The sequence below is a fragment of the Coregonus clupeaformis genome, chromosome 19, assembly GCF_020615455.1.
Source record: "Coregonus clupeaformis isolate EN_2021a chromosome 19, ASM2061545v1, whole genome shotgun sequence".
NCBI classification, from domain to species: Eukaryota; Metazoa; Chordata; class Actinopteri; order Salmoniformes; family Salmonidae; genus Coregonus; species Coregonus clupeaformis.
In genome coordinates, this window is record NC_059210.1 from 40472460 (window position 1) to 40479893 (window position 7434).

General features: G+C 36.5%; 1 long non-coding RNA gene across 1 annotated transcript; it reads left to right on the plus strand.

The window, feature by feature from the left end:
* The first annotated feature begins 1127 nt into the window (after positions 1-1127).
* On the plus strand, positions 1128-5922 carry LOC121531902. The gene is made up of 2 exons (XR_005994214.1): positions 1128-1213; positions 3024-5922. It is a non-coding gene; the product is annotated as an uncharacterized LOC121531902 (long non-coding RNA).
* The last annotated feature ends 1512 nt before the right edge of the window (positions 5923-7434 follow it).

Consider the following 7434-nt stretch of genomic DNA (forward strand, 5'->3'; position numbering starts at 1 on the left):
GTAGATAATCCTCCTCCCTTTTCCCTGCACGCATTCCAAATGAAATCAGGAAGGGATTGTAGGCTACACGATACAACGGGCTTTGACAGCAGCTAGGAGAAACTGCGAGCAGCGACCATTCAGGAGATATTAATTCAGAAGATATTAATTGTTGGGTTTTACAGATGGAAAGGCTATTTACACAGTTTTAATGAATCGGTTCGTTTGACTAGTGGAGGCGCAATTTTAAACACTTCCTTGAAATGTCACAGAATGTCATCATCGCATATCTTCAATCGCATATCTCCCTTGGCTTCGTGAAAGGAATTTAGAGACAAAAAACGACGATTATTTTCACAAGCAATTTGCTGAATATTCTTTCAAGCATGATGGTTTCATACAATTTCATATTCACTTTGGTTATCGCTGTGGCATGGAAAGTTATAGGTGAACCACAAACTGTGCCTTCACCCGCAACGCAGTTAAATTCAACATCATCCCCCCATGGAGGGGATTTGTCAAATAATAGCACAGATCATGCACAGACCGAATCAAGAGTTTCTTCAATATTACAATATCTTCCTACTCTTAAAAATATTGTAATTATTATCTGCGTGCTAACAGCTGTTCTCATCTCGTGCTTGGTCATCAAAGTGATCAGGTAAGCTGATTTAAGTTTACACCATACTAATAACTCTATAGCCAACTGAATTATCATAATTAAAAACTCCTAGTGTAATATGCTATACTATTCTTATAAGAAATCTAATTTGAGCATTCGTAAAGATCCTACTTATTGATTATGTCATGCAGCATGTAATAGGAAAGTTGGCAAATGGAGGATTTGTTCTCTATTGCAGCAACTATCATATTGTGTCAGTAATTGCTTTGGGAATATCTAAATATGTGAAACACCACTACATTAGGCTACATCAGCAATGCCGTAATCACTTCCCACACCAGGTGGGCAATAGGCCTTAACCACAGGCTTTAATCCTGTCCATATGGCAAAGCAGCCATGTCAGGTTCTGCTTGGTTCAAGAAGAGAAACTACTACACACCTCTTGTCTCATTATCACAACTCTTCTCTGTTTTGTCATAGATCTGGAAGGAGAATACGGAAAACACGAAAGTATGACATAATCACTACACCAGCAGAGCGAGTAGAGATGGCTCCTTTGAATGGGGAGAATGAGGAAGAAGAGGACTCCACCCTCTTTGATGTCAAGTACAGGTAGGTAGGTCTGTTATGGGTCTACTCACATCAGTACCAGGCGTCCTAGTCCCAACGTGACCATGCTATCCAATCCCTGGACAGCAGGGCCACGCATTTTTAAATAGACTAAAACCTAAACGTTCCTTGTCTATCACCAATGTTGAATACAATTATATTTGAACTTACCCTACCAATTGCCCATGGGTTTGGTTCTTATATAGGGCGGAATTTGAGACAAAATATCCAAAGGAACGTATCAGAGAGGAAGTGGGTCTACAACAGACCCACGTTTGGAAAGTGTTTAATAATACGTTCCTTTGGATATTTTGTCTCAAATTCTGCCCTATATAAGAACCCACCCCACGGACAATTGGTAGAGTACATTTTACATTTTACATTTTATTCATTTAGCAGACGCTCTTATCCAGAGCGACTTACAGGAGCAATTAGGGTTAAGTGCCTTGCTCAAGGGCACTTCGACAGATTTTTCACCTAGTCGGCTCGGGGATTAGAACCAGCGACCTTTCGGTTACTGGCACAACGCTCTTAACCACTAAGCTACCTGCCGCCCCAGTAAGTTCAAATATAATTTTATTCAACATTGGTGATAGACAAGGGACACTTAGGTTTCGTCTATGTAAAAATGCGTGGCCCTGCTGTCCAGGAAATGGAAAGCATGGTCACGTCTGGACTAAGGCGGTCAGAACTTAAAGTGAGGGAGCACCAAAACTGTTCACATACCCACAAGAGTTTTTGATTCTGATATTCCTGTTTATGAGGATGCTTTCTATTTTGTTATATTGGCTTTTTTGTGTGATCTCTACTACTTTCATTGCCAGTGCTTAAGCGTAACTAAACATTTTACAAGGTTACAATAATTGTTTTCCCTTATATGTTTCATCATGAAAGGTTTTCTGTGTGGAACAGCCACACACATTGCTTTTGCCATAATTGCACATTTAGAAAATGTTTGAACCTGGGATATTTAGATTTTAGACTGTCTGCTTAATAAACCCTAAATTACGATAAACATGAAAGTGGGGAACTGTTTGAGCTCAAATGTATCTGTTCAATATCATCCATCTGACATGGTTTGGGAAGTTCTTAATGTTGACTGAACCTATGGTGTTATTTCAGGGTAAAGTAATTACTAGCTATAAGCTAAGAAATAACATGCAACAATTGTAATTACATAGTAATAACATATAAATGACATGTCTGTTTCACTGTGAATAAATATAACAAGGACCTCTATGTAACATTTAGTACCAGCTAGCCTAGTGCCATGTTACCAAATTCTTTGAAGTACTACAAAGTGTCCATTGTTACTAAAATACCAGGGGAAATGGAAACAGTACTGTACAATAAAGTGCTTCTCATCTCTGCACGGCCTTAAGTCACATGCTTTCATGTGTTGCAACATTTCAAGTGTTGACTTTAGGGTTCTCCCTTCCATTCTTTCAATTGTTCTTTGACACGGCCCCAACTTCCTGTGATGAAGATATGGGCTCCTGTTTACCAGACATTCTATGCTTATAATTCAAACTCAGCTCAGCAGGGCTATTTTCTACCACACCCACACCCAGTGGACAGTAGACTTACAAAAGCAAACAGATGAGTGGTAAATCAATAGCTAGTATTTCTAAACATTGTTCGTCTCCTGTAAGAATGTGTGTTTGTTTGAAACCTGGTAGCTTGTGTTGATTGAATAGGAAGCCAGGTATGTCTGATTCTACAGTATTCAGAACTTAGAACCATTTCACTCCAAACTATAAATATACATTTCTATGTAGGCTACTGTAATTCTGTATTGTCACTTGTTTTTTAGGTGAATACCAGTCATTAAACAGAGGATGTTGGATTTTAAATCATAAACCCATCATTTTCTCCAGTGGGAACACAACCCAAGGATATGTGGCCTAACGCTGTCTCCTGATGTCTTCAGTGTTTTGTAACTTCTGTCAAGTCCAGTCAAGTTTCCAATCTCACCGATATTTTCAGAAAAGGTTACCTCTGTGGTCTGGTTTTCTAGAATGTATTCTGATTGTAAACATGATGTATTTACAATCCTTTTGTATACATCAGTCACTTCCAACGCAGAAGGTTCCTCTTCAGAGGGATGTTGCCAATAGATTGTGAATTGGGGCTAGCTCAGTAAATGTTAATCTTCTTTAAGCTAAAACAAAATACATAGAGAACATTTGATGGCTTTTGCTTAAAGGCAATCCTCTTGCCGTCCTGTAATGCTTATAGTATGTTATTCACTGTAATAATATAATATTTTATATTATGATTTGCATACTATGAAAAATACTTATTTACTCGTTTGGTGCAAAGATTATTTTAATTGTCAACTATTCTGCTATTCCAAATAGTACACTAACCACTAAAATGTGCATACACTGTATACTGTATGAGGCTTTCTGTCCTCTGTCTCATGGTTGGTTTGGGTGCATATTTTTTACTGTATGTGTTTGAGAGTCTCCCGTTTTGCTGCTATCTCTAACCTGGGGTTGGATAAGGTTGCAAGTGCATATGTTTGGTCACAATGACAAACAATTGTATTAAAGAACAGGTCATATAATATACTTTGTAGGATTTTGGAAATAAATGTATGTTTCTCAAAGTTGGATTGTAAAATATATCAATGTATATTTGGATATACAAACAGTAACTCATATTTTTTTAACCAATATTACCTTGCCAGACATGTTTCCGGTCTCCAAGGAATGGAGACAGGGTCATTGGCGTGTTCTAGTGAATGTAATTACACATATCAGGCAAATCCTGGTATTGCTTACACAGGCTTATTAAAAATGGCAACCTTAACCCAGGACATTCCTGGCATGTCCCACATTTACTCAGAGCTTGTGGAATTAATTATTTGATTGGTTCCATGTCACAATGTTTGGCTTTGAGACTAGACTGATGTGTGATATTTATTTTAAGTGAAGCAATAATCATAGATAACTAACTACTCTTACAAAATGAATGCTTTTAAGCTGTTGATAGAATAAATAGTGTGAGAAGAGGGGGTTATGACTGTTGTAATATAAATGTATGCAGATTACTTTAAAATGAAATCGGCACCTACCTCTTTCCTGTAGGAATTAAGAAAGTTGAACCCCCAAACAACGTCCCACCATTTAGATAGTGGCAGTATATTAAACTGACGAATGGACTGGCAAACTTTGCATACAGTACATGGTTATTCTATTTCAAACTAGAAGCAATTGAATGGCTAATGTGTATGTACAATGCCTTTTAATTGGACCATACATCAGTAAATGGAGTGCTTGCTTTCACATTCAAAAGCTTTACATTAGCCTACCCCTACAATTAAAACCCATTGTTGGACAAAAGTTACCCATCAACTCAGGTATTTCAAGGCACCTGTGACATGTCTCTCTAAATAGTCTAAAACATGAGAAAATAATGGATTGAAACAAATGTTTAAAGAATCAGTAAATAAATAACTCTAAAAAATAATAGTTTAACATCATTCCATCCTTAGATAATGTGGTCTTAAAAGGTCCTCTGGAAATGTTGTGTAGTAATATAAAAAAACGTGTTGAATCCCTAGAGGTCACCTTGTCTGTTTAACCAGTTTTGTTATCTGAGAGTACACTATCAACTAGAGTACATAAAGGGGTTTCCAGGAAACTCAAATTAATTCCAGTTGAGCTACCTGATAGTCATACTTGTATGCAAATAATTCACTTTCCTCAATGTTTCAACATGGGAAATGTATAGTGAACTATGGTGGATAGCAGCAGAATTTTGCATACAATCATTACAAGTTCATTTTCTGTTATGTATATGTACCTCATACAGTATGTTAAATATGTATAAAAAGCGTATGTTATATTTTCAGAATACAATGTATTGATTTTCTTTGCTGTTATTATATGGTCAAAAGTAACACAATTAGGGGAACTTAAAACTTTCTGTTCAATCTTCCAATGCCACATTGACAGAGAGCACATTATGATTTCAAGCTGTTAATTGTTTTCCATTTAGATTCTATTTTTCAGCCTGCAGTTAAAATAAATTACTATTGAAGATTGACAGTAACATTCAAGTTTCCCATCGTATACAAATATAAAGAACTTGAGTCCAGTTTGGATTATAATTTTATATTTCAGTCATCAGAGGATTTCTATTTTTGATATTTTGAGTGTGATTTAGTTAATGCTATAGTTTTCAATAATGTACAGTTAGTCTTGTTTCTTTGATTGTATCCTTGATATATTTGTTAGATATATTGTTGCTAGAACATTTCCACCTTCAGCGTTTCACTCCTCTGCAATTGATATCTTATACAATATCCTCTCTAAAAGGGTAATAGTGTGAATGTTTCTGATCTTCAGTGCAGTGTTTGAATGTACAAGTAATTTATTGTGGGGCTTATGTCTCGTAACAATGTTAATTTGAACTTTATTGAGAACTTTTATTTGAAATGAATATTCTGGTTAAGACAGCTTTTCCTCTTGTAAATGCAATCAAAGCTGCCATACTATATGTAGATCATCGCTAATTACCCTCATCCCAACTCTAAGCCAAAAAAGCCTAAGTGAGAAAACCAATGTTTAATGCTTATTTTGAAGAATATTGAAAGCATGTCTAGCTTGGTTTTTCTGTCACAGAACATGTCATTGTAGAGTTAACTACCCACTGGCTGGCGCCATGTTTTTTCCCCAAATAAAAGTACTCTCCCTCACCATCAACCATCTCCTGTCTTGGTCTTGTTGAATATTTTTACTGAAATGAGACATTCACACTTGGTCAGTATTCATTTTTGCTAAGCCCTTGGCTTATGGAGTTCCATATGAAGTCATGGTTGTATATCAACAATACTCTCCAGCCTTGGGACTCTCACCATGTTCTACACCTTTCTGCAAACGTTCCTCCTTCCTGTAACATACACACAGTTCCTTTGATACTACAGATGTACTTTCTATGCGCTTCCTCTATTGCTGTTTCAATCACTATAAAAGGTAAAAGGTAAATGAACCATTCTGCTGAAATGAGCCTATTTCAATAAATATTTAATGGATTTAGTATGGTCACCTTCCAAAACAAAAAGCACTTTCAGATCCAACACAAGAATATGCATCAAAGAAATCTTAACAAAATGCTGAGGATATATAGACTTCAGACAGGAAAACCTCAACATAGAATACCAAAGAATAATCATTAACACATTTTGACAGCAGGATATGTGAACATCTCTTCAGAATGTCCCACAAGCTGTGACCCCAAGGCTGTTTCAGGGGTAATTAGTTTAGTAGTATTGGTCACATACTGTTTCTATTTTCTTCAAAACACAGACTTTCTTTTATGAAAAAATGCGTCCATTACTCCGGAAGGCCCTCTGACGTCAAAAGTAAGACTACATCTATTTTTAACTGGAAGCGTAATAAGAGCAACATGTAATTCTACAGAAGCATCCTGTCAAAACAATACTTTTCTGCAGACAGATCACATGTGAGAGCACGAGGCTGCTTATTGGACTTGAGTAAGCCACACTGAATATTTATAATAGTTCTAGTAACTTCTACAGTGCCTTCAGAAAGTATTCACACCCCTTGACTTTTTCCACCTTTTGTTGTGTTACAGCCTGAATTTAAAATTGATTACATTTAGATTTTGTGTCACTGATCTACACACAAAGCCCATAATGTCAAAGTGACATTATGTTAAAAAAACACATTATAAAGCTGAAATGTTTTGTCAATAAGTATTCAACACCTTACTTATGGCAAGCCTAAATAACTTCAGGAGTAGAAATGTGCTTAACAAGTCAGATAATAAGTTGCATGGACTAACTCTGTGTGCAATAATGGAGTTTAACATTATTTTTGATTGACCCCATCATCTCTGTACCCCACACATACAATTATCTGTAAGGTCCCTCAATCGAGTAGTGAATTTCAAGCTTCAGATTCAATGACAAAGACCAGGGAGGTTTTCCAATGCCTCATAAAGAAGGGCACCTATTGGTAGATGATTTTGTAAAGTTATTAATTACACTTTGGATGTTGTATCAATACACCCTGTCACTACAAAGATACAGGCATCCTTCCTAACTCAGTTGACAGAGAGGAAGGAAACCGCTCAGGGATTTCATCATGAGGCCAATGGTGATTTTAAACCAGTTACAAAGTTAAATGGCTGTGATAAGAGAAAACTGAGGATAGATCAACAACATTGTAGTTACTCCACAATACTAACCTAAA